Genomic DNA, 25317 nt, shown 5'->3' on the forward strand with positions numbered 1-25317 from the left:
TCGCCAAGGCATAAAATGACGCGGGGTGACGTGGTCATGTGTTCCGACGTCACCGCACATCATTTGGGTTTTCAGTTCGGCGGGCATGTAGCCAAGTCAGCTGCGCGCCCGCCAAACTGTCAAAGGCCTGTTAAGGCCATTTAACAATCAATGAAGTCATTGACCTGAGCTGCCCGTCCAACCTTAAGGTTGGTGGGGGGGTGGCAGGCGAAGGGCCCAGGCAGCCTTCACGTTTTTCATGGAACCTCATCCACGGGCAGGATGAGGTTTCATGAACGTTTTTAAAGTGCTGGAAAATTTTCTATTAACATTAATGGACATGTCCCAGCTCATGTGACAGTTTCACCTCTGCGCCTCAGGGAGATTTCTGCGCTCTTTAGCACGCATGCGCGAGAAAGCGCACTGCCCGACTCAGCCTACTCCCCACCCCTGCCCGGACAGGGAGCGCTTTCAGGCGCGTGTCATGCTGCACGGGCCTTAATTGGCCTGCCCACGTAAAATGGTGCTGCCCAGCCGATCGGCTGCACACCCACCCACCCACCCCCACACTACTTCCCCCACCCCCCCCCCCCCCCCCACCCCCCACCCCCCAAGACGGGGAGAAAATTCTCCCCAAAGTGTATAAGTTACCGTCGTTTGTTATCTTACTTTCCCTCTCTTATTTAACATGTTCCTAAGTAAACCTGCATCTCATTTGTTGTATAGCTCTTCTGTACCTTAACCAGTTGGAGGCCACGGTTCTAAGTACTCTTTAACATGACAGTGCTATGGCAACAAAATAAAATTCCATGGACAATTTCATCAACAACATATTTAGACACATATTAAACGTATTAAAACATGTTGCGGCGCTTCACAGGAAAGTAACCAAACAAAAATTGGCACTAAGCTAAAGGAGGAGACATTGGCCTGAATGTTTCTCTCGCTGGGCGAGCGTGATCGGTGGGTCCGGAAGCGGACGCGAAATGTGCTTCTGCCTGTGATCAGTCCCCTGACTGCGATCTTACGCTGGCTGGCCAATTAACAGCCAGCCGGCGTGAAACACACACAGAGAAAGGTTCAGCACTGCTGTTGGGGGGAGGCAGGAAGAGGGCGGGCGCCAATGTCACCGTGGACGCTGGTGAGCGCTTCCACTGATCTCCCTGAAGGCAGAGAGATGCCTCAAGGCGCTACAGACCTCTAAATAATAAAAGAAAACCCAAAAATGCTGCAAAAAATGTCCCTGCAGCACAATCAAGCACCTGAAAGCAGAACTCATAAAAAATAACAGTTCCCAGACATTTCTTTTTATTTCAAATCCTAATGGCGATTTCTACCCGCGCCGGATGAGGTTTCATCAAAAACGTAAAAGCTGCCTGGCCGAATGGCCCATCTGCCAACCGTAATGCTGGATGGGCCACGAAAGATTACTGACATTTGGCATTTAATGGGCTTAATTGCCCACTTAATTGTCAGCGGTGAGCTTCTGACATTTGCGTGCACCGCCGAGCGAAATATCACGTGAGCGCTCGATGACATCGGGACGCTCGCTCAATGTCATCTCGCGCGATTTCATGCTCTTTCAGGTCGGGTGCGCGCCTGCCTGTGGGACATAAAATTCTGGCCGTTAGGACTGGCAGCCAAAACGTTGGTGAAAGAAGTAGTTTTTAAGCAGTTTCTTAAAGAAGGGGAAACAGATGGAGAGACAGAGAGCTTTGGGGAGGGAGTTCACAAGAGGTGTAAAGACTTCTCACAGGTATTCAAGGTGAGTGAATGCATCTGCTCATGAAATCTCATGATCACTACAGCACCAGCCTCTCACATCGCTCATTGCCCCAATATTCACCCAACAGCACTCCCTGGAACTCAGGGCTCAGGCCTCACATCCAGATACTCCACCCCACTCACACACCTACCAACGCTGCCAGCTTCACATTTACCTCTCGCAGTCTCCACATACCTCCAGCTATTCAGCTATGACAGGCACATCACCCAAACACTGTGCTAGGCAATCACTGACATTCGGCCTTCTCTCTTGCAGGACAATGTGGCACACATCCTGGTATCCAGCACAATGAGCAAGCTGCCAACGGTGTGACCATGGGCCTCTTGCTTCCGACCAGCCTGCCCTTCCCTCACACCAACCCTTCCCTTCTGCTTCTCTGCTTTCAGACACACAAGAGCTGTCACCTGCCCAGCTACAGGAGCCTGAGGAGGAGGAAAGAGACCAACAGCACAGCTGTATTGAAGAGGGTCCATCACCTGATCTGACATTCACAGCTCCTGGTTCAGATATTGGCACTACACGTACCCTGCTAGTATAGAGTTGAGATCAGCACGTGGTCAGTTATCCAGGCATTGGTAGACAGCAGCCAGGCAAGAGAAAGAATGGTTCATTTGCCAGTCCCCCTGGAGGGCAAGGTGACAGGCAAGTGCTGCTGCCGAGGACTCAGATGAGGACTGCAATGGGCAGCGTACAGGACAACATGTCATGTACACTGCGACGCTGGGTGCATTGGCTGGCCTATCATGGAACATGAAGGAGTCAGGCTCCAGCTTGGCAGGGAGCACTGCGCAGAGCTTGCCCTGTCTGCAGCCTTCGCTCCATCTCTCTGGCATTCTGCAGACCCAGAGGCATTGCCACTGCTGCCCCCAGACCTAGTGGAGCCTTTGTCCTCTGCCTTCCCTGTGAGGACGCAGCAACACTCTGCAACAAACCCCCTAGAGCACAACTCACAAGAGCTTCAGAAACATTGCAGAGTACTTCCAGAGACTTTGCAACGGAAACAGTGACCTTGGCTCCAGTTCGGAGTGCCTAGCCCTGTGAGGAGTGTTACTGCAGGGTGGATCTTGAAGCTTCACACCAGGTCTTTGAAGAATGATGAACAAATACATACACAAGACCTGTTCCTAGTGTCAGTTGGCGATGTGACATCAGGATAAAGTCAATTCAAGGCCTTGTGACACATGCAGGGGATGCGCCTCAGTGTGCCCTCTTCTAACTCAAGGGCCGGGCAGGACAGTCAGCAGCACGTCCTGCCCTCGGGAGCGTTGTTCGGCCTCCGTAGCGCCATGCCACAAGGTGGCACTACTCAGTCAATTTTCTAGTCAATTTTTGCAGTCAATCCTCTGTCAATCCCAGCAGTCCACATGCCTCACCTCTGCCACTGAGACCGCACACAGAGGACCTCAATCTGTACCAACTTTTGTCAGGAGCAATTGGACAAGAGCCATCAACCCAGTGAAGGTTCCCTGCTGACGATCATCAGCAGTTCCACTAAGATCAATCACTAAACGGGGAAATGGAGAAACTAAAGTGAAGTTAAACCTATGGCTCTCCAACTTTGTTGTTGATAACAACATGGTAACAGGCTGAATTGTATAGGTCAAGTTTTCAAATTAGAAGAAAGCATGTTGCAAATATCTGTCTTAGAATAAAAGCTGCTGCACCTGCCCACAGTAATCTTTGCAGTAATTAGATATTATGGTCTATTCCACAACAGATGGCATGGTCTGTATTGCTGGCATCCTGCAGCTTGGCATCGCAAGATGCAAGGATTCTGTCATATCTTTTTAAAATCCATGTCGCTCCAGCATTCTTTGAGCCATATTCCAAAAGAAAGTTATTAACTAGATGCTGAAAACCTATACGGGGCGAAGATCAAACCGAGACAGAAACCATCAGAGTCTGTTAATATAGTGACTGGGTTGTCAGAAATATTAATGAGGTAAAATATTTGGGCTTAGAAATTCATTGGCTCCCCACCCTTTGCCAGGGAATATTGCAGGTAGTGTGCGTATTCAGTATTCCATTGTTTTAGCAAACCCAAAGAAAGAAGAAGCCAGTGCCAGCACCTGAAACATATGTTTTGCTCTTTAAATATACAAACTAGAAGCTTAACACTTATTTAAGGACGCCTTTGAAATTGGTGTGTCCTGGTTGACTGTGTCCAGGGAAATGTAGTCCACATGCAGCCCAAACAGCAGTCCTGAAAGGGACCTCATGGGTCCACTGCAGCGCCGGATGTCGTGTTCAATTATTCAGTGCTTGAGTAAGTGAGTCTGTTTGCTGTTGATGCTCACTGTGCTTGGTTGGTTATGCTTTGGTGTGGACTCAGAGAAAAGTCAACAAAACTGCAGAAAGAGCTGGAAGCTAGAGCTGAAACATGGAGTAGACATTTTATAGCATTGTATAAAACTCTTGTAAATAAATTTCCTGCACAGATAGAAACCAGTGTGTCATCTCTGAAAAAGCTCTGAGGCATATAAAATATATAACACTAAAGACCATTCATGGCTCTTACTTAGCCCCTTTCTAATCAACCCTTCATTACTGAGGACGCAGCAGTCTGCAAGACAATTCTGATTTGCCAGTAAGTTGCCTGGTATGTGGCTGCAGCCCACTGGCCTCATTGAAACAAGGCTCTAATATTAGGTGTGTCTCGAGCCTATCCATTTCAATGCAGAGATTGTTCTCAACCCATGTCAGACGGTCAATTTCTAGCTCTGATGTTTAAAACTTTGTGCTCAATAATACTTGATGGCAAAGAGATTGCATTGCAATGGGGCAGTGATTCAACTAATAATCATTGCTGATGATTCAGAATTGCTTACTATCTGTGCCCAGAAGGTAAAAAACAGTTCGGACCCGTACTCTTTTTATTCCCGGTTTTTACTGGTGTTACATTTTAAGGTACACAAGACCAGTTTAGGCCAGTACTCTTATTCCCCAGTTTTTATTGTTTTTTCCCTTCTGGGTGCCAAGCAGCAATATCAGGAAGTGACCGAGACTGCTGAGCGAATGAGCCGCAGTGAAGGGAAAATTGGAAAATCAAAGTTTGCATGAGCATTGAATATTCTCAACCCACAGCTGTAGCATTGGTGTGGAGCAGTTTCACTCACCATCAACAGTGAGAACAAAAACTTTCGAGTCCTCATGACCCTTCGACAGAACTGATTGAATGTTAGAAGAGGGGTGAAATATATGCTGGTTTAAGGTGGGGGGTGGGAGGAAGAGAAGTGGGGGGGGTGGTGTGGTTGTAGGGACAAGCAAGCAGTGATAGGAGAAGATCATCAAAAGATGTCACAGCCAGAAGAACAAAGAGGTGTTGAAGGTGGTGATATTATCTAAAAGAATATGCTAATTAAGAATGGATGGCAGGGCACTCAAGGTACATCTCTAGTGGGGGTGGGGTGGAAAGCAACTTTAGATCTTGAACTCCCTCCTCCGTCCCCACCCCCTTTCCATTTCTTCCCCTTTCCTTTTGTTTTTTTCCAATAATTTATATAGATTTTTCTTTTCCCACTTATTTCCATTATTTTTAAATCTTGTCTACTGGGCTAGTCTTTCCATCTGCACCCCCCCCTGCCCACTTCTCTTCCCCCCACCCCCCTGTCGAAGGGTCATGAGGACTCGAAACATCAACTCTTTTCTTCTCCGCTGATGCTGCCAGACCTGCTGAGTTTTTCCAGGTAATTCTGTTTTTGTTTTGGATTTCCAGCATCTGCAGTTTTTTGTTTTTATCAACAGTGAGAATTTGTGTCATTCTGGAATCAGGCTCCTGGCTCCGATGCTGGATGGACATCACCATTTCCTAAAGTTAGCGTTGAAGCAAAACCACATTGTTCCAATTCTATGGTTGCAACGACAACAACTTATATTTAAATAGTGCTTTAACGTAACAGATTATCCTAACATGCTTCACAGAAGCATTATGAAACAAAGTATGACACTGAGCCACATAAGGAGATATTAAGTCAGATGACCAAAAGCTTGGTCAAAGAGGTAGCGTTTAAGGAGTGAATTAAAGGAGGAAAGCGAGGTCTAGAGGCTGAGGGGTGTAGGGAGGAAGTTCCAGAGCTTAGGGCTCTGAAGTCACGGTCACCCATGGTTCAGCGATTAAAATCAGGGATGGTCAGAAGCCAGATTTAGCTGAACACAAATATCTCAGAGGCTAGAACAAAAGCATCTCAGGTTCTCTTCTCAAACTCTAATGTCCGCCAATGGTCAAGATCCAGGTTGCAATTCAGTTCTATTTTCTGCTCTGCTGATTAGAGAATTCAAGCCACACCTGTCAGTTCCTTAATGGCTCAGTAAAGACCATGATCTGTGATGTCAACGTGCAGCATTGGTTGCCCTTCAATTTGAGGAAGACGTCTACTCAGGGTCGTGATTTTCTGCTGTGGGTCTTCACGCGACTGAACAGCCTGATTCTCAACCTGGAGATCATTGGGCAGATGGAGTAGGACATCTTCTGAGGTAGTGGGATCTGGAGGGCAGGATTTTCTTCCTTTTCTTTCCTAATCTGCCACTGCTCTGGCTCATCATAACGCGTTAGGACTCAATGCAGCTTGATTGACAGGTTGCCACCATTCTGAACAACATTTCGTCTTTATTTGGGGAACATGGAACATTCTTTGTTCCTGTCTTACTCAGGGGTCCTCCCCACACCCCACCCCCACCATCGCCCCAGCTCTTTTTCCAGTACAATCATGACTGTGTCAGTGCCGTTTCTTACTCTCGCCTGGATCTGGAAAACTTCATCAACTTTGCTTCTAATTTCCACACCTCTCTCACTTTCACATGGTCTATCTCCTGACACTTCCCTTCACTTCCTTGGCTTCTCTTTTGAAAGGGGAAAGGCTGTCTACTAATATTCATTTTAAGCCCACTGACTCCCGCAGCTACCTTGACCACGCTTCCTCAAACCAAGCCCCCTGAAGGACTCCATTCTATTCTCCAAAGTTTCTCTGCCTCTGCTACTTCTGTTCTGATGGTGCTGCCTTCCACATCAACGCTAATGATATGTCTTCCTTTTTCCTCAACAGGGGATTCCCCCCACTGTGATTGACAGGGCCTTCAACCATGTCTGGCCCACTTCCCGCACTTCTGCTCTCATCCCTTCCCTCCCTCCTTCCAGAAACACCCCACCCGCCTCTGCATTCAAAGGATTATCCTCCACCATTTCTACCAACTTCAGTGTGACGCCACTAACAAACACATCACCCTCACCTCCCCGACAGAAGTACGGGGGAACCGTTCCCTCCATGACTTCTTGATCCACTTCTCAATCACCCCCAACACCTTGTCCCTTTCCTACAGCACCTTCCCATGCGATCACAGGAAATGTAACACCTGACCTTTTATGTCCTCTCTCCTGACCGTCCAAGGCCCCAGGCACTCTTTCTAGTTGAAGCAGTGATTTACTTGTACTTCTTTCAATCTAGATTACTGTCTTCGCCTTTTATGACAGGGTTGCCTCCACAGTGGGGAAATCAAACACAGATTGGATGACCGCATTGCAGGACACCTCCCACTCAGTCCGCAAGTGTTACCCCGAGATTTCAGTGGCCTGCCATTTTAATAACCCACCTTGCTCTCACACTCACGTTTCTGTCCTTGACCTCGTGTGATGTTCCAGTGAAGCTCAAAGCAATCTCGAGGAACAGCACTTCATCTTCTGATTAGACACTTTACAGCCTTCTGGACTCAGCATTGAGTTCAACAACTTCAGACCTCGAACTCTGTGCTCCATTTGACTCTGTGTTTTGCTGTGCGGCAGTTTGAATCTTGTTTCTCGTGTTTTTGCTTTTGGACGGAGCTGTACATTATTCTGCCATTCACACTCACTCTGAGCAAATGTTTTGTTTCTTTACTACAACCATTACCACTCCCTTTGCCTTTTAATCCATCACATCTCTGTCATTTAATCTCTCCTGCCTTCTACCTTATCCCAGACCTTCCCTTTTTCTCTTCCTCCCCATCCCCACTTTCAATTGCATAAAACCCACCATATTTCAACCCTCCTTCATACTTGACTTGAAACATTAACTCCGCTTCTCTTCACAATGCTTTCAGACATGCTAGGTATTTCCAGGACTTTTTGTTTTTATTATATAAGCAGGGAGGTACATCTACTGGAAAGAAAAGGGTGGCTGCGACCTTTGTGTCTACAGAGTTGGTTCTGTCATCTGGATTAGGATCTCGGACGCTCTGCTAGAACTCCCCGGTTGTACAAATGCAAGACTCATGACACTTCTCCTACAGCTCAGCTGTAACCAATATACCATCATCATCAGCATGCATGCTCCAACCCTTGACTCCAATGAAGATGTTAAAGAACAGTTCTGTTCTGATCTTGATGAAGCCCTCGCTGCCATTGCAAAAGAAGGAAAGATCATTTTTAGTGGGGGGTGGATTTTAATGCCAAGGTTGTCCTTGATTCCGCTGTCTAGAGCAGAACCATCAACATCCTGGGTTACCATTGACCAGAAACTGAACTGGAGCAGCCATATAAATACTGTGGCTACAAGAGCAGGACAGAGGCTATGAATTCTGCAGACAGTAGCTGATCTCCTGACTTCCCAGAGCTTGTCCACCATCTACAAGGCACAGGTAAGGAGTGTGATGGAATACTTGCCTGGATAAGTGCAGCTCCAACAACGCCCAAGAGGCTCGACACCAACCAGGACAAACCAGCCCGCTTGATTGGCATCCCATCCACCACTTTAAACTCTCCCTCTACCACGAAGCAGTGGCAGCAGTGTGTACCATCTACAAGATGCACTGCAGCAACTCACCAAGGCTTCTTCAACAGGACCTTCCAAACCCGTGACCCCTACCACCTAGAAGGACAAGGACAGCAGATGCACAGGAACACCACCACATGCAAACCCCTCCAAGCAACTCACCATCCTGACTTGCAATAATGTTGCCCTTCCTTCACTGTCGCTGGGTCAAAATCCTGGAACTCGCTTTCTAACAGCACTGCGGGTGTACCCACACCACATGGACTGCAGCGGGTCAAGAAAGCAGCTCACCATCATCTTCCCCAGGGTAATTAGGGATGGGTAATAAATGTTGGCCTAGCCAGTGATGTCCACATTCCTTGAACGAATAAATAAAAAAGAACTAAATTGGGGAGATACAGGGTGGGAAAAGCCAATGCAAAAATGGTGTCCTCCTGCTGACAAAGCGTGCTCAGCGTGGCCTCATTATTACAAATACCACCTTCCGCCAGATGGACAAATACAAAAGCACATGGAAATGTGCAGCACGTACCTTTTTAGTGACCTATGTGTGAGGGAGATGTAACTCTTTTCTGCGCGTAAAATAGGCCAAATAGTGCCTGAAGTCACTGGCTCGTGAGGAGCACCTCAGTTAGTGTGGAATCAGGAAAAGAGTCCCGCTGGAAAGTAAGACGAGGATAAGATCAAAGATTGAAGAGAGCTGCAGGGAGCTCTTGTCATTCACCGTTTAGCATTGCGGCACACGGGACGAATCTTACGCTCCATGGGCGCGCGCCTAACCCAAACGGGATTAAAATCGCACCAGGTGACGTTGGACGAGCGTCCGGAAGTCATCCCGCGCTCGCGCAATATTTCGTGTGGTGGGTACGCGGGGTAGCCGGAGGAGGGCCAATTAAGACAATTAAGCGGGCAATTAAGCCCTTAACGGCTCGATTGTCAGCGGTTGTTTGCGGCCTGTCCAACCTGACAATAGGCAGGCGGACCAACCGGCCAGGTGGCCTTTACATTTTTGATGAAGCCTCATCCAAGGGAGGGATGAAATCTCCTTTCGGAAATAGAATAAAAAAGGAATATCTGGGTGCAGCATTTTTAAGAGGTCTGCTTTCAGGCGCTTGATTGAGCTGCGTGGCCATTTTTTGCAGCATTTTTGTACTTTCTGTTATCACTTGGAGGTCTGCAGCTCCCTGACGATCGAAAAATGCAGGCCAGGCAGAAACTTCGCTTCCTCTTTATCATTTGCCGCAGAAACGTGAAATTCAGTTACCTGAGCTGGGAGTTTACAGCCCTTCCCGCCCGGCGGGATATTATGGTCCCGCCGAACTGGATGCGGGTTTAAATGGCTCCCCCCGGGTGACAGGAGACATGCTGCTGTGGGGCCGCAAAATCCTCAACCCCACCCACCACCCCCCCCCGCCCCCCCACCGACTCGTTTCAAATTTTCAAAAATCGTGCGCAGCGCATGTCTGAATTTTGAATTTGTTCTGTGGTCCATCGCGGTATCTGAAAACAAGCCCCTCGGAGCAGTCGATTGCCGTAAGTGCCAGAGGATGGCTTTTGTGCTCAGTTAATATGGCCTCAGAACAAGTCACCACCTTCAGGGGTGGAGGGTGAGATTTCCCGAGGAAACCCTGGGCCTGATGCTGCTTTAGTCGCTCATTTAACACTGTTCGCCGTGAGTGAGACTTACCCCGGCACCCTTCAGCTCACATTCTTGTCTAGAAAGTTGCTGAAGGCGCCAGCAGCAATGTCACAGTGAGGGTAACAGGGCACCTGGGACCTGAGTGAACGGGGCAGCTTCTTAACCAATGAGGCGTAAGAATTTGTGGGGCAGGCAAGGAAGATGAATTATTTGGGGTGAGTTCAATGCGAAAAAGAGAAATAAAGGGCGGAATCATCCCGGGTTTGCATTAGGTGCGGTAGCGGGTGGGAAAAACGATGTTTACCCTGCCTGCCACAATGGCAGCACGTCACACCGCATAGCCCCAAACCCGTCCCGTTAATGATGCGTTCCCGGGACACACGCCGTTTCGGTGGTGGACGAGCTCCGATTCGCCTGTTACCCCGTCACCTCACCGCTTCATCACACCAGACACCACATTTAAAGTACGGCCGCACTCAGGGCTTCCAGCCCAGGGCGGCAGCAAAGAAGACGTGGCCCCGAAAGGCAAGGAGACTGCAGCCCTTGAGTGTCTTTTAGATGCCGTGCAGGCCCGCTGTGATGTCCTCTAACCCCGACTCTGGCCACAGGAGGGGCAGCAGCGTTACCACTCCGGCTTGGTAGGCGATGGCAGTGGTGATCAGTGCCAATGTTGCACAGAAGAGGTTGGCCATCCAATGCAGAAAGAGGATGAACGATCCCATCCACACAGCCAGGGTATGGCAACCATCTCATCACTCTAAACTCACATACTCAAGCCCACCTCAGATTCACTGACTTCTCACTCACTGCCAGCTCAAGGGACATCACCACCCGTTCTCACACACACACCCTCACATCTCCATCTGGCCTCATCTCTCTGGAGGCTGCCTCCTCAACCCTCACCATCTTGAGGCTACTTGCACAGATCAACATGTGCCCCCACACACACACACACCCTGGGATACCCTCCTTCCCCAGTACAGACCTCACCCTGTAGCCTCTTCCCTTGCCCGAGGCCACTTCTCCCCCTTCCTCAAACAATCCCTAGCCCTGCAGCTGTTGAAAACCCCCCCACATATGGCTGATCTGGTAGGTAGGGACGGGCTGGTGAGTCTCCCTAAAAGTGACGTGCCGCTGTCTGTGAAGCCTGGCACTGATGACTGCGAGTGCTGACCAAAGCAAGACAGGCAAACAAACCTCAAAGTCCCGACTGAAGTGCAGCTCCCCAAGTGCACATCTTATATATGCTGTTGTGAAACATGTTGGCGTGTTTTCCCGCCAATGTGGGTGGACGATCCAGTAGAGTGGGGCGTAGGGGGGAGGGGGATGAGTCCAGCGGGCTGGCCTTATAATGATATGCAGATGTATTACAATGAAGTTCCCAATGTCTGATGGTGGGGGTGTGGTCCGCCCTTGATGGGCTGAGTGGACAATCGCAAACTGGTTTAACAACGTTGCAAAACCGATTTTTGGCCTTCTCACCATATTGTCTGCTCACGTCACCGAACACGCCCGACGCCAGCGGGCACGGAAAATCCCGGCCGAAGAGACAGCAAGAAGATCACATTGAGAGGGGCAGAAGAAAAATAAGATCAAAAGTAAATGAAAAATATTGAAATTTAGCATTTTCAAAATCTCCCTAAAACATTCAAAACCTGAAGGACTGACAAGCCATAAGACCATTAGACCATAAGACGTAGGAGCAGAAATTAGGCCATTCAGCCCATCAAGTCTGCTCCGCCATTCAATCATGGCTGATAAGTTTCTCAACCCCATTCTCCCGCCTTCTCCCCACACTTATAATGGTTAATTTTCAGTGCCAGAGTGGTTGTAATTATCACATCGTTGAAAGGGTAGTTAACTAATAATTACCAAATATCTACAGCGAGTTTCATTCCTATCTTTCACACAAAAGCTGAAACTTCACAGTCGATGTTCAACAGCTGTCAGTGTTGAGGTAGACAGCGAGAGGTCGTCACCACAATGAGGTGGCATTGTGGTTATGTCACTGGACGAGTAACCCAGAGGCCCAGGCTTGAGATCTGGGGCACAAGAGCTCAAATTGCCATCACAGGCAGCTGGCGAAATTTAAATTCAGTTAATAAACCTGGAACTAAAAGCTTGTCTCAGTAACGATGACTATGTAACTATTGTCGATTGTTGCCAAACACAGCTGGTTCACCCATGCCTTTCAGGGAAGGAAATCTGTCATTCTTACCTGGTTCTGGCCTACACGTGAATCCAGAGCCACAGCAATGTGGTTGACTCTTAACTGCCCTCTGAAATGGCCTAACAAACCACTCAGCTAAAGGGCAACTAGGGATGGGCAGTAGATGCTGGACTAGCCAGTAGCACTCACTTCATATGAAAGAAAACAAAACAAAGCCGGTGGTGCAGCAGCATTGCTTGGCCAACACCTTTAGGAGACTTGCAATGAATCACTCATCTGTCCCCTGCTCAGAAATGTATAATTTATACATAAGTAACAGCAAGCGCCATTAGCTTCACTGTTATTTTGACAGCAAATTCTGGTTCATTAATTTGAACTTTCAAGCGAGTGCATCACAATGATATAAAATCAGCTCTCATCACCAGGTGGTTAGTCATTTAATATCCAGCTTGTCTGGAGTGCATTTCACTCCAAGCTTACTTATTGCCATCAATTTAGAGCAGATGCACAATGCAGATGAGCCTAAGATTTTATTTAGACTGAACTGGAGACACAAGTAATCTGGCACATTCTGTTCGACACGCTTGCTGCAATCCTTCCAAAGTATACAAACACAAAATCATACACTTGGAGATGAGATTTATTTGCAAATATTAATGAGATGCTTAATTTCAAAGAGTAGCAAAATTCACAATTTCCACAGGCTCCGAGAATGGAGAAAAAACCTTGCTGACATTTCTGCCTTTTCCAAATGTCTTGTCTCGTAAAGGCATTCTGTCCGTGTTTGCAAAATCTTTGCGGCTGGCTACAGCTCAATTAATTTATTCCCCTATGAATTTTTCATTAAAGAGTCACAGGAGGGAATAGGCTCTGAGTAACGACAACAACATCAGAAGAGGGCATTTCGTGAACCCGCCCAGTCTGGCCTGCAGATGCACATCTTGGAACACTGGGCATCCCTTTTATTTTCTGACCATCGTGGAGCCTGAATTCCCAACACGTGGGGCTGTGTTTTACCGTCGGTGAGCAGGGGGTGGGGCCCGCTCGCCGACGTGTAAAATGACGCGCGGTGATGTTGGGCAGAGCTCCCGACATCATCCCGCCCCATTTAAATTTTCAGGAAGGTGGGGGCGCAGCAAAATCAGCTGTGCGCCCGCCGACCTGTCAATAGCCAACTGAGGCCATTGACAGGGTCAATTAAGTAATTAAAGGACCTGCCCGTCCAACCTTAAGGTTGGTGGGTAGGCCAGGAGACCCGGCAGGGAATAGAAAAAACATGAAACCTCATTCACCGGCGGGATAAGGTTTCATGTAGAGTTTTAAAAATTTTAATTAAGTTTTTTTGTAAATTATGAACATGTCCCAACTCATGTAAGGGAATTTTTTTTTCTATTTTTAATACTTTTGAAAGTAGAAGCGATCTCCCTGAGGCAGCACTTAGCCTCAGGGAGATGAGTGCACTTTTTTGTGTGCATGCATGAAAGAGAGCACTCTCGATTTTTGGCATCCCCCCACCCCCCCCCCCCCCCCCCCCCCCCCCCCCCCCCCCCCGCCCACACAGGGAGTGCATAGCGCTTCCCTGTGGACATCACGCCGGGCGGGTCTTAATTGGCCCGCCCACGTAAAATGGCGCCGTGCCTCCGATCGGGGGCGCCGATCAAACGCGCGCCCACACGCACCCGCCCATCAATTTCCCCTGCCCCAAACGGGGGGGAAAATTCAGCCCATGGATCTGTGGAGCAAGTTTCAGGCAGATAGGTTCATAAAATTGCCCCCATGGGAGGGATTTTATGCTGATCAGGCAAGCTTATTACCATCTTATTATCTTGGGTCTCCTCTCGCAATCAGCAGCATGGGGTTTAAGGGATGATCTTCAGTTATTTAATGAGCTTCAATGCTAGTCACCTACAGCCAAACAAGAGTAGTATAAATGATGTCACTCACTATTAAAATACATATGTCTGCACCTCCATTCTATTTCCTCCAAGAGGATTTGGTACATGCTGATATTTACAAGTCTTATTGCCCAAAGGATTGTTAAATTCATTTCTGTAAAACTTTATTGTCTCTCTTTTTCTCTCTCTCTTTTTCCTCAAATCATTGATTCATATTGGAGCCCAAAGCTGGAGCATATATGATAACCATCAGTTTAGACCAAGCACATACTTGTCTCCACGAGAAAATTAGTTTAGTTAACACCTCATTCCAGCTTCCCATTGAATTCCGAACTGTTCTCACCACAATCTCTGTTCACTAGCCACCCATTCCATCACTCCCTCTGGCAATTGTCTAAGACTTAACCAGACCATTCGTAACCTTGGTGTCCAACTTGAGCCTGCAGTGAGCCAGAGATGAGCTAGTGATCACATTTCATTCCATTAACATGACCACCTACTTCCACATCTCTAACAGCACCCAACTCCAGCCCTGACACATCTCATTGCTGCTGAAACTCCCAGCTGTGTTCCCTCTAGACTTGACTATTTTAACACTCGCCTGGACAGCTTCTCAACTTCCATTGACTATAAACTTGAGCTCTTTGAAGAATTGGAAAAAAGGAGCTGGTCATTCAGCCCTTCGAGCTTGCTCCGTCATTCAATGTGATCATGGCTGACCCTCTATCTCAACACTGTACCAAGACTCATCCAACTCCCTGCTGTCCAAGTCCTATCTCACACCAAGTTCCAATTCACCCACCACTCCTGTGCTCACTGGCCTACGTTGGCCCCCGATCCAGAAACGCCTCAATTAAAAAAAATCTCATCTTTGTTTTCAAATCTTTGACCTCATTCCTCTATTTCTGTAAAACCTCCTGCAGCCGTTCAGGTTTTCCCATCCAGAATTGAGGCAGAGAGAAGTGGGACGGGGAGGAAAATGCACCATTGCCCTGGTCTGCCGCTTCCATTCATAACTTGGATGATTTTTCCCGAGGACAGGGTGGGGGGGGGGGGCCGGTGGGGAGAGTGGGGGTTGGCAATGAAAGTGAAGTCGCCCACCTCGTTAACTGGATAGCTAGCCCATCACCTTCCTGCCTATTTCCGGAGCTGACCACCCCCCCACGCTATAATACACTAGGCGGGCAAAAGCAGAAATTGGAAGCCCACCCCATCATAACCAAATAAATAATTAAAGGTCAATTATGCTTGTTAGCTATCCTATTGACCAGGATGATATGCTGCCCATGCCAAAGTACAGTTGGCATGGGCAGGCCATTTTTTGGTGGCCTAGATGAAGGAAGGCAGGGAGTAAATGGGGCCACCTGATTTGAGACATGCCGTATGTGCATTGGGGGCAGCCCTCCAAGATTCACCTCCTCCCCGCACCTACCACTTCCCCCCCAACACACACACACATCACCTCATTAATTGGGCTGATGGAGGTAATTAGGGAGCTCATTAAGATCTCGCCTTCTGAGATTTTCATGGGAGTAGGCAGCTGTGTCAGGAGTCACATGTAGACCAGACAAGCAGATTTCCTTCTCTGAAGGACATCAGCAAACCAAATGGGTTTTTACAACAATTGATGACGGTTTCATGGTCAACATTATTGAGACTGGCTTTATATTCTAGATTTATTAATTGAATTCAAATTCAAATTCCATCAGCTGCCATAGTGGGATTCGAACCCATGTCTCCAAGAAATTCACCTGGGCTTCTGGATTATTAGTCCAGTGACGTGACTGCTAATCCACCATTCCATGCTCTGTGGAGCTGACCAATTCCAGCCTGGAGGGAACAGGGGTGGCAACGCTGATACAGTTTTATTTCATGCAAAAGAGTGAAAGTTGGGCAAAAGATTACTGAGTAGTAATAAAATTTTAGTAACCAACCTTTCCCGACCTGACGGCAGGTCCCAGCTCTCCACTTGCCCTGGCCACTTTGAAGATAAAGGTTCTCTCATTTTTTTACACAATACACAGAAGGCAGCCACAGCAATGGTTGCTGTTTGGACCACAACGTGGTCCACTTCCCTGGTGTGCAGCCTCTGTTCCCGACCCCCTCCCCAGCCACTAAATGACGGCAAACCTGTCCCCGGGGTTATTAAGACCCAAACTCCATAAAAAGTGCTGGCGTCAGGGGTGGGTTCGCAACCCGGAATAGAACCCAGCTCCTGATTCTCGGCTCCAATGGGAAAATCTGTCTCTTTATGATGCAATTTCTACAAGGGCCTAATTCATAAGGAGAAGCACACCTGAAGATCTTTAAGTAATCTAAAGTATTCCTAATATGGAACAAAACAAAATTCACCTGTAATCAAAGTTGCTAACATGGCTTTTACTTTAAGATACGTCTAAAATTAATACAGAAAATTATAGACAAGATCCTAATGATATAAACCCGTTTTTAAAAGCAACATATGTGCGCTTGATTTTCAATTTCAGTCAATTGAAATGCCTTGCTGTTGCTATTAGCCAATTGCTGATAATGCTTCAAAATTATAGCTGAAAAATTCAATGATACCTTTCAACAGAAGACTAAATCTCTGGCAGCAGAAACCGCCAGCACAAAGCTGAGCATCTGACAATAGAAATATGCACACAGCAGCAATGACCTGAAGACAAGCATTCTAGCATGTCATCCTCGTTCAATCAATTGTCCAACAAGGATTTTATTTTAATATGGTTCAAAGGTAATTCCAACCATCATGTCTATAATATTGTAATAAACTTGGCGTGCAGGATGCGTTTCTTGTAAGGAACAGTAAACTTTATTTACAGACTCCAGATGAGGCTAAATGTTTGTTCCAAGACCAAGGCTAAAAAGCTCCACCCCTAAGATTCCCCACACTTAGGGCTGATTCACCTATACAGTCATATGATCCCCATAACAGTAAGAAATGGCTTAACTTACAATGATTACATTCCTCCACCTTTAATTTTGTTTTACCGTCTTAATTACAAAAACATCTTAACCCATATTATATACAATTATATCTAGTTCATGCCATTATAAATTTAGTGTTTGAGGAGGTTTTTAGACATGGGTAGAGCGACGCAACTCTACAACTGGAGATTCTTCTATTTGATCAACTTGCACAGTGACTGCAGCTTCAGGGACATCCCTAGACAATGGCAGTTCAGAATTATTCACTTCAACAAAGGCGCCCGGTGTGACTATTCTTTGTCAATCTGGCACCTCAGGGGTTGAAGTTTTGACTTCGATTTCAGGTGGATTAACTGGTTGTTGAAGGGTTTCTTGACTTCTGAGATGATCCACATGTTCCCTAACAATCCTGTTTTCACTTTGATCTGATAAGGTAAAGGCTCTGTTTCAAAGATGATTGTGCCAGGGACGCATCTCGGTCCAGTTGCAAAATTTCATACAAAAACTGTCTTTCCCACAGTAAACTCTTGACCTTTACTGTGAAAGTCATGATTCACTTTCTGACTACCCTTGATTCTCCCTACCTTCCCCTCTAACTTAGGGGATATTAATTCAATCTTTAACGAGGTCAGCACTTCGTTAATAATTCTGAAGGAATTAAACCAGTGGTCTCATGAGGAGTTGTGCGATAACTGAACAGGAATCTTGAAATTTGTTTCTAACATTTCCTCAGTTAGTTTCTTCATGCCAGTTTTAAAGGTTTGTACCACCCTTTCTACTAATCCATTGGTCAAGGGATGACACGGTGCTGTTCTGATGTGTTTAATCCCATTTAGGTTCACGGATGTTTAGAATTCAGTGCCAGTGAAAGCAGTACCGTTGTCTGACACAATAACTTCAGGTGAACCATGAACACTGAAACTCTGGTGCAGCTTTTCAATGGTTGCAGACAAAGTAGGTGATCTCACTTCAAATGCATCGATCCTTTTGGAATGTGCATCGATAATCACAAAAAGCATGTACCTAGAAACCTGCATAGTCTTTTTGTAGTCTAATCCAGGGCCGACCAGACCACTTGCACGTATGCAGCAGGGCTGAAATGGGCAGACTAGTGAAGAGTCCAGGAAATTCAACACAAGTACTACCTCTTGAGGTACAGGTACATATGCAATACTATATGGCAAAGGGAGATGACAGAGGGTGTCTGCATTTGCCAAATGCAAACATGGACGGTGCCTAAACGTGTACTCGTATGCCAACAAAACTAAAGCCCACCTTTGAATTCTAGCAGAGACTATCGGTGGGATTGCCTTATCTTCAGTAAACAAACCTAACAGTGGTTTGTGATCTGACACTATGATGAAGTGTCGACCGTGCAAATATTGATGGAACTTCTTCACTTCAAATATGATAGATAAGCCCTCTTTTTCAATTTGCAAGTATCCTTTCTCGGTTGCAGAAAGGATTCTGGATACATACCCTATCAGTCTTTCAGACCCATCCTCCAGTTTGTGTGACAATACTGCTCCCACTCCATAGTGAGATGCATCATAAGTGAGTATCAATTCCTTAGACAGGTCATGGTGCACTAGCAGACATGACGAGTGTAAATCTCTCTTGACCCTTGTGAAAGCTTCGGCTTGCTGTGCCTTCCTTGGCCATCTGTAGTTCTTCTTCAATAATAAGTGGAAAGGGGCTAACACTTCAGATAGATTAGGCAAAAATCAACCATAATAGTTTACCATGCCCAAAAAAGACTTGAGCTCCATGACGTTGGTAGGAAAGGACTTCCTTGACTTTCTCCTCTAATCGATGCTACCCTTGGGAATCCACTCGATAACCTAGATACGCAACTTTCTTTGCTTGGAAGGTGCACTTTCCTTTTTTTTAAATGAATGCCAGCCTCCAAAAATCTCTCCACGATTTCTTTCAGGCTTGCCACATGTTCTGCTTCTGTGGATCCTGTGATTAGAACACCGTCCAGGTACCCTATAACTTGGCGGCGGGGGGGGTGGTGTGGTCCTTGTGGTGAGCTTTCCATGGTTCTTTGGAAAATTGCACAGGCAGATGACACACCGATGGGTAGGTGCGTATATTAGTACAGGCCCTTGTGTGTGTTTACAGTGAAATGATTTCTTGATGTATTATCCAGCTTGAGCTGTCGACGTACGTGACTCACGTCTAGTTTAGTGTGGGATCTTCCTTCTGCGAGTTTAACGTACAGATCTTCAATCTTTGGGACTGGGCGTTTGTCTAATTTTGCAGCCTTGTTTACCATTGATTTATAATCTCCGCAGTTGAGAACGGTTTGGTCCGGTTTCAGCACAGGAACTATGGGTGCTGCCCATTCTGAAAACTGGACTGGCTGCATTGTGCCTAACTTCACCCAATGACATAATTCCGCACCTACCTTTTCTCTCAGAGCATAAGGCACAGATCTTGCCTTCAAAAAACCAGGGTGTTGCTTCAGGGTCCACATATGCTTTAGCTTGTAGACCTTTGGTTTGGTTTTCCCCCAACTCATCTCGGAATTCTCCCTCATGTTTTTCCAGCAGCTCTGGAATTCCTGTCCTGACCTGAAAAGTTTCCTACCAGTTTGGTTTGATTTCTTTCAACCAATCACAACCCAGGAAACTAGGTCCTTCTCTTACTACAACAATTATTGGCAGCTGAGCTGTCTGTTGCCTGTATGCTACAGGTACAGAGGTGATGCCTTTCTCCTGTATTGCTTCTCCTGTATATGTTTTTAACTGAGCATCAGTTTTATCCGAACTCAATGGCTGGGTACCCTCTCTGAGGTATTTAAAGATGTGTTCTCCCACCACTGTGGTTGATGTTCTTGTGTCAACCTCCATGAGCAGAGGCTTTCCATTTACTTGAAGTGTAGCCGTGATTGGTTCAGTTTTCCCAACCGTCAGCCTTAGTAACTTCTGGCTCATCTACATCGTGTACTTCATTTAACTTGACCTGCTGTCTGAATGGCTGTCTTGATCTAATCCTGCACTGTTTAACAACGCGCCCTTTGTTGTGACAGTAGTGGCATTCTGACTCTTTAAACCTACAGATCTCGGGTTCATGATTTCCCCCACAACGGTAACACTTTAACTACTGTGTTGCTGCTGAGCCACTTCCAGCATTTCTTTTTGTTTTCCTAGCAGTAGGGACCGTGTCCCACTTCAGGGTAGCCTCCCTGATCTTCATGCCACGCCCAGTGGCAGGTTCCAGCCCTAGCTGCAGAACGGCGCTATGTTGCACCTTCTGCAGAGCCTGCGAACCCCTCTCAGTGCTCTCCATTGCTCACGCTTCAGGTCTATTTCAACTTCTGCAAGTAAATGGTGCTGAATGGCATCGTCAGTTATGCCACAAACTAAACGATCTCACAACCTGTCAGTTAATGTATCACCGTAGTCACAGCACTCTGGTAACTGTTTTAGCTTCGCAATGTGCATTTCACTGGGGTCCCTTGTTTGAGAGTTAAACTTGAATCTTTACATGATCACTGAGGGCTTAGGCTGAACATGTCCTTTCACAAGGTCTACTAACTTGGTGAAGAATCTGGAATTTGGCGTATTTGGAGCCGTCAAACTACGGATCAGGTTATAGGTTTTGCTCCTGCAGACACTTAGGAGAATTGCCTTCTGTTTCTCCTCCGCTGTTATTTCGCTAGCTACAAAATGGAAATCTAATCACTCAATGTATTATAATTATCATTACATACAAGTTGTAGGTTTGCAATGCAATGTAAACTTACTTCAACTAGAAGAATGTATGAACTTTGATGAAATTCAGTCAACAGTGACATAATGAATTATAAGTTCATTTATATTTGCCTCTACATATGATGGCCTGGATCTTATGGCCCCCAGTAGCTGTGTTTTTGGTGAGGTGGCAGGGGGGACATGTAAATATGCCGGGTGGCTAGCTCACCATCTTTCCGTCCACCCCCCAGACCTGACCCCCATAAGGCACTAGGTGCCAAAATTGGCAGCCCACCCATCACATATAAATAAATAACTAAAGGTCAGTTAGGTTTGTTAGCAAGCCTATTGACCAGGATAATATGCTGTCCACGCGAATAATACGGTTGATGTGGGCAGAAGTAGGCAGGCCATTTTTTTGCTGACCTCGATGAAAAAGGGTGGAAAGGATGGGGAGGGGGCGGGGTCACCTCATTCGAGGGGTGCCCTGTGCTTCAGGGGTAACCCGAAGGTATCTAATGTATCACATGCTCCCCCTTCCACCCTGTCTGCCCTCAGAAATCTGCCCCCCCTCCCCCCCACCAACACACCCTTTCTTCCCCCTCACTGGCCTCTCGGGTGCTTCCCCACCTTGAAGGCCCTGTCCTTAACTTTCTGTGGCAGCCATCACTCTCCTTCATGTTCCTTCCTGCAGTTCCAGCAACGCCCACTACTGAGCTCTGGCGTGCCGAGACTGCCAGAGCTGCCAACCAATCTGATTGGCCAGCAGCTCTCGAAGGCGAGACTTCCTCCCACTTAGGGGTGGAAGTCCCACCATCACCGACTTTAGCCCACTTCCAGCATGTTATGGCTGTGGGGCCGGCTTCTTTCCGGTGTGTTGGCTGCAGGCTGACTTTCCTTCCCGGGGGCGGGGTGGGTGGGGTGGTTTCTAGCTGTCCGCCCTCCCCCCCTTGCAGCCCCACACCCCATAAAATTCAGCCCAATGCATCAGAAATCATTGTTAAACCAAGTCTTAGCACCCATTATAAACCTTACAGTTCCTTTACAAGTGCAGAATTCATACATCAGAATGCAGTATAATAGCAAGCTGTGCTAACTACATATTAAAAATGTTACATGTTTCCTTACTTATAACTCTAGTTTGTAAATTTCACAAATTCTTTACCTGGTGGTTCTGTGACAGAAGAGATCTCTCTCTTCAGCTGTTGTCCCTCCTCCCTCTTTCAAATTTGCTGGTGTCACCCCACCTCCTCAAAAAATCAACTCTTGACCTCATTGTCCTTGTAAACTACTGCCACATCTCCAATCTCCCTTTCCTCTCCTAAGTCCTTGAAGGTGTTGTCATCTCCAAAATACATGCCCTTCTCTCCCAGAACTCAATGCTCGAATTCCTCCAATCAGGTTTCCCCTGCCAGAGTACTAAATTGGCTCTTTTCAAAGCCAAAAATGACCATGTTAAAGTAAACTCCACCATCCCCCCCACGCTCTTTTGGCATGTCTGCAGCCTTTCACACCATCCTTCTCCAACAGTGAGGATATGAGACTGAATAACTCCTATGTTTTGCTGAAAAGAGAGACATGTTGCTGAAACGTTTCATCTTGCACTCATCAGGACAAACACAAGAATGCCAAATTTCAAACGATCACAACAATTTATACTACTGGAGAAAGGGGTGCTGATTGATTGGCAAGTTGACTCTGATTGGCTGAGGCATTGCCATGGAGAAAGCAATGGGGAACTACAGACTCCCCAAGCTTCTGGGTAATTCAAAAGAGGCAGAAGGCTTGAAGATATTCCTTTCATTTGCAGGGAACTGGTCCCTGCACATGAATGTACATTGCTTCTAACAAACGTAAAAGGGACACATTATGAGCTTGACTGAATATCTTAAATTGGTTTCAGTGTAGCTGCTAGCGCACTCAGGATTGTTCAGCAAGGGATACCCAAGCACGGAATCACATCTAATAGTACATGTTTTGTTATGGGTTTTGCAAGTGCAGGCTGGTTGTGTACAGTCTGTACTCTGCCTATTACGAACAACATGTTGCAGTGTCCATCTGTGTTGAATAATACAATCAGAGAATAGGAGCCAATTCTTTTCAGTTTAACAATCTGTGTGCATTTGTTCCAGTGCATTAGGAATTAAACTAGTGTTGTACTCCCTGGAATTTGGATTAAAAGGAGATTTGATCAAAATTTTCAAGATATTAAACGGAACCCATTGGGGAGAAAGAAACAATTTTCTGTGGTTGGGGGCACAGTATAACAATTAGAGCCAAATAATTTGGTGTGAAATTAGGAAGTACTTCTAAACATTAAGGAATTCTCTCAAGAAAATTGCAGTTGAGAACAGATTAGTTGTAATGATAAAAATATAAGATCTGGCTTTTATTAATCAAAGGTATTAGGGGTTATGTGGCAAAGTTGGGTTAATGAGTTAAACTGCAGTTCAGTAAATGGCAGAACAGGCTCAAGGGGCTAATAGTCGACTCCTGTACCTATGCACTGCAGTGAAGGAAAAGGGGCAGATATCCATAATGTTGGGTTACCGCACCATTAGCACTCAAAATAGATCAGCAGCAACATCACAGACGGCAGCAAAGCATTTGGGTCCAGTAAAGGCATGACAATCCATTTTAACAGCAGTGGAGCCCCATTTTGTACACTCCTGCAGCTTTTTCTAATGTTGTTACATCAATGGTCAAATTAATGGGAGGCCCAGGATTGCCAAGCAAGGCAAGACCATTAAAACAGCCACGAAATGAGTGTCCTCTTAGTGCTCATCAATTCATGGTTGTTCCTTGTGTATTTGTATTTTCTTTCTGCCACTTATAACACTTAATTTCTCAGCAGCCTTTGGACAAATTGTTATCTTTTTTCCAACAGGATGGATATAATGGGTTTACCAATGATGCACCCTCAGTATGAGGAGCTGGGAAGAAGAAAAGGGTCCTCAATGGTATGTTGAGTGTGAGTCAGGATATACGAGAGACACTTGGTGAAGCCCTACCCTCCCTGTTTGGTACCTGCACACATGCCTCTGCTTGGAAGGCAGCAGAATTTGATTTAGTTCAATGTTAGTTAATGTTAGTTAAGGTTAGTTCTGATGGAAGTTCCAGCCCTTAATTTATGCAGTGAAAGTAGTCCTGATGACGCACAAATGTGTGAAGGCATGACTAACTGCTCCACTGACTCATTGTTCAGAAGCTCAATATGCCTTGCTTCTTTTGCTAGAATATGAACAAAGGTATGCCAGCACGATCAGCCACAAAACATATCTGTCAGGCATCACTGAAGCCACTACCAACAGCTATTTTCAGAGTCTTCAGGTGATCTGGGCCAGAAGAGTCATGCCATCTGTCATAAGGATGCCCGCTGTTAACACGCACAGCAAGTCACTAAACCAGTCAGCTGTGCCTTCTAGCATGCAAGTCTGGCCATTCTTAACTCCATAACTGATTAGCTCCTGTGGATTTTAGTCCCTTAAGTTTCTTCAGTTATTTTTCTCAGCTGATAGTAATTAACTTAACTTCCATGCCCCTTTGTATCTGTCAATGAATAGATTTGATGACCTAATTAAGCTTTCCTTTAACTGGATTCCCTCCATGTGCAAGCCAGAAGGCCACTGTCACCCCCTTGGCCTCTGTCTACACGTGGTATCCCCAGCCAACCCCTTAGCAGGTGAAGGACATCCTGGAGACCACAGGCGGCTGCTCTTCACTTCATAAATAATTGGGCATGCAGACATTGCACCTTGGCCAGGGTGATTACAGCCATGTGTGAGAACCCTGAGGTTGCCTCCATGAGCCTAGACATTCTGGAGAGACAACATATCATGGCATGATGGGAAGAGTTCAAACATTATGCCTTGACAGCCATGATCATTTATCTGGGATTATGGATTCTTGGAGTGTGCATCTAGCTGCTGCCCAGCATCCATGCTCCTTGAATGAATTCACCTCCATCCCTTTCCTTTGCCCGTCAGGAATAGACGGCCAATCACGCCTACTCAAATCCAGCCCCAAATCTTATTGGATTCTCACAGGAATGCATCCCATTAGTCATGGAGAAATACTCCTTCAATGGGCATTTGAACCTCGAGAACAGTGCTCAGCTCAGCCTGGTTCTCCATGACTTGAGCAAATAATTGATGGGGTACCCCTTCACTTGGCCCAAAAGAGGAGTAATAAACTCCTTCCACCCACGTTGGACCCGCTTTTTTCCTGATTGTTTTTCGAACTGCATCCTAAGCGAGCAAACTGGAAAATTGGTGCTTGCTAGATTTGTGAGTGCTTCCCGCACTTTCAACTTCCCCTGTTACCCACCAAGCTCCTCTCATCCTCCTCCATAGTCGCCACCTCCTAATTCCTCTCCCTCCTGTGACCACCCAGCTTCCCCCCGTTACCCTTGACTCCATTAATTTTTATGTTGATGTTCCTCTTCTCCCCTCTGTTCCCTTCAATGTTGACATGTGTATG

The 25317-nt window shown here is 46.5% G+C and overlaps 1 protein-coding gene across 1 annotated transcript in view; it reads right to left on the reverse strand.

Moving 5' to 3' along the window:
• Nucleotides 1–25317, reverse strand: part of ano3 (anoctamin 3) — a 599584-nt gene that overhangs the window by 148066 nt on the left and 426201 nt on the right. The window lies entirely within an intron of this gene.

Source organism: Carcharodon carcharias, chromosome 10 (assembly GCF_017639515.1).
Source record: "Carcharodon carcharias isolate sCarCar2 chromosome 10, sCarCar2.pri, whole genome shotgun sequence".
Taxonomy (NCBI): domain Eukaryota; kingdom Metazoa; phylum Chordata; class Chondrichthyes; order Lamniformes; family Lamnidae; genus Carcharodon; species Carcharodon carcharias.